Source organism: Anastrepha obliqua, chromosome 1 (genome assembly GCF_027943255.1).
Source record: "Anastrepha obliqua isolate idAnaObli1 chromosome 1, idAnaObli1_1.0, whole genome shotgun sequence".
Classification (NCBI taxonomy): domain Eukaryota; kingdom Metazoa; phylum Arthropoda; class Insecta; order Diptera; family Tephritidae; genus Anastrepha; species Anastrepha obliqua.
The window spans coordinates 55296207-55299502 of record NC_072892.1 but is presented as its reverse complement, the minus strand read 5'-3'; the positions used below and the strand labels follow the sequence as shown (position 1 = coordinate 55299502).

At 36.4% G+C, this 3296-nt stretch overlaps 1 pseudogene; it reads left to right on the top strand.

Moving 5' to 3' along the window:
- The first annotated feature begins 396 nt into the window (after positions 1-396).
- LOC129252897 (tigger transposable element-derived protein 4-like) lies at positions 397-1864 on the top strand (annotated as a pseudogene).
- Positions 1865-3296: the final 1432 nt, after the last annotated feature.

Below are 3296 nucleotides of genomic sequence, written 5' to 3'. Positions count from 1 at the left end.
TATTCTCGACTTCAATTGTTCCACACGCTGGATCAGTCGTTTTAAAGTTCCACATAACATTGTGGCGGGAAAAATTTTCGGCGAATCTTCGTCTGCTGATTAACAACAAACTGGTTAACAACTGTGTAGCCGAATCTACGAGGCCAGTTTTCTGATGATGAGATATTTAATGCTGATGAAACTGGATTGTTTTACAAATTAATGCCGGACAAAACATTAAAGTTTAAAGGTGAGAATTGTAGTGGAGGCAAATTATCGAAAGATAGAATAACTGTCATAATATGAGTGGCGCAAAAAAAAAATAAATTGCTCATTACTGGAAAGTCACAAAAACCCAGATGGTTTAAAGGGGTCAAATCATTACCTGTCGATTATGCTAACAATCGTAAAGCTTTGATGACATCAGAACTTTTTGAAAAATGGCTTCGAAATTAGGATCGTGATCTGAGGAAGAAGAAGAAAAATATTTTATTGCTGGTTGAAAATTGCCCGGCACATCCAAATGTTACTGATTTAAAGTCTATAATACTTGCTTTCCTTCCGTCGAATACAACATCAGTACTACAGCCAATGGATCAGGGAATAATACGAGCACTCAAAACGAGTTTTAGAAAAAACCTTGTGCTCAAAATGATTAATAGTCTTGCTGCTAATGGCAACAACCCTTCTACAAAAAAAAACGATGCTAGATGCAATTCTGATGGTTAATGATGCCTGGAATAAAACCTCACAAAGTACCATTCACAACTGTTTCAGACATGCAGGATTCATAGAAGGACACGACGGTTTACCTAATCAAATATTAGAACATGAATTTGATGAAGAAGATGATGTCCCTTTATCATGGTGGCCCAAGGTCAAGCAAAGAAAAGCAGTAAACGAATTAAACAAACTGCATCACCTGATATGTGTTGGTATTACAGGGGCTATGAAAACATGTCCCACGGATGCATTGGGTGTGCTCCTGAACATACCACCGCTTCCAATCTTGATTGAAAGGGAAGCTCGCTCGAGTGCCTTAAGATTAAAAGGTATATCTGAACTTAAAAGTGGGGATATGAAAGATCATTTAAAGATCTGGGAAAACTGCCTACATAGTCCCATTCTTCATAGGGATGATATACTATCACCCAAACCAATACTCTTCAGGAACTTCCAAGTTATAATTAATGAACGCCCAACAGGATATCTTACCGGTCACTGCAGCCTGAGCTATCATCTAAACAATATTGGTCTATCTGAGACCAATGTCTGCCACTTTTGCGAAATGGACATAGAGCTTAGAACATGCGCTTTGTGAATGTCCTGCGTTGGGCAGACAGAGACTTCATCACCTTGGTGGTATCGTAGTATCTCCATGCAATCTTTGGAACAACAAACCCAAAATTGTGCTAAAATTTTTAAAAAGCCTAAAACACTAGGGTTACAAAAATAGGCCTTTCACAATAGATCAGCTCTGGTCGCAGTGCGTAATGGCCTTCTAATAATAATGATAATGATATCTTTGTGGTCACGAAATCTGAGTTCAGATTCTTTAGCAGCACAAGCATTGTGAAAAGATTATGTTGACATCGATAGCGCTCTCCTCACATCCGAAGAACCCACCGATGACAATATCGTACAGAACATTAATGCTAAGGAACAACTTGAAAGTGACGGCAAAGAGGAAATCGAAGAAGAACCATTACCTAACGCAGAAGGGGTATTAAAAGCTGCAGAAATATTATCCCGATTTGGTAACAGCAATAGTGAAAACGATAATTTGACCATGGCGATGTCTTCTATACGCAATAGTATTAGAGACTATTTTTACAATAAAATGCAAGACCAAAAGCAGACAAAAATTACAGATTGTATTCATTAAAAAATACACTTGTATGTGTATAATGTGTACGTAATAAACGTGAAATTTTGATTGCATTAGTTAAATACTACGTTTTTCTATTAAAATACATACATATTGTACATATTTACGCAAAAATGTTTTTTTTTACAAAATGCTTTGTATGACGTCCGCTTATTATGACGTGTTTGTCGATTCCCTTCGATGTCATTATAAATGGATTCCACTGCACTGTCAAATGTTCACCCGACTAGAATTACAGTGAGGCATGCCGAAGAATCAGTTAGGCCCGAATTAGGCAGGCCTTACTGAGGGACGCCTCACTATTACCTTACCAGGCCCACGTTAGGCAAGTCAAAGATTGGCATGTCAGAACAATACCAAATTTGGTTGTGGTCACGAAAATCTGTGGCAATGTCTCACTTAGGCATAAATTGGAATCCCTAACTGATTTGTAGAAGGGCACCCGCAGTATTGCCGAAGTTCGGTTTTTCGAACCTGCGCCTAATGAGGCAGATGTGTGGCGATACCTTTCAGGGCTTGGGCCTAGTTTGGCTGCCTTATGAGGCGCAAATTTGGAATGCGGTCTGCCTTATTTGCGCCTAATCACCGCCTTCCCAAAATTTCTAGTCGGGCGTGCGGAAATTCCCAATATTAGAGCTTCTACAGCCCATTAATTAGGTAAAGAGCGCTCCGCGCGCTCCTGTACCTCAAACTTTAAACTCGTTTTTCTTGAAACTACCTATTCCGACACAGTTTTTAATATTTTTTATGGGGTTTGTTTTAAAATATTTGAAAGTGTTTACTCTGTAGATTTGATTTTTGATATTTTTATTAAAAAAAATGTATAAACATAATTTTATGACGAAAAAGCATACTTCTTTTTAAAATGCTGTAAGTTTTAGAAATGCAAAGTTTTTAGAAATTAAAAAATCCGAGTCCACAGACTATAACAACAACTTTATTTTAGAAGGTTTATACTTTTTACAGCTCCATCAACATTTCAAGGAGAAATGATGCAGACCGTGGAGCAACTGTTTTTTCATTGTACTTTGGGTCGCGTGATTTTTTATATACTAATTTTTGTAAAGAAAAATTAAAATAATTATTTTTATAAAGTTTAAGTACTAATAAACAATGTATACAATTTTTTTATATTTATTTCTATTGTTATCCCTTCTAAAAACAGTTTTTCTTTTAGCGTATTTTTGTCGCTGCTAGACGTATGTAGCCCCTTGAATTTCTTTAATCTAATTGTTGATCTGTTTTTTATATATTTTGACATTTTAGGGACCAAAGCAAAATCAAAATACATTGTGCTTATTGTTTTTGTTCTACTGGTACTATCTGTCCAATGTGCCTTAGTGTAAGTAATGTTTTATAACGTAAATTAACGCTATCCTTCTTCACTTCCTTTGCCTTTAACTGTTAAAATCTGAGCATTGGAATACAT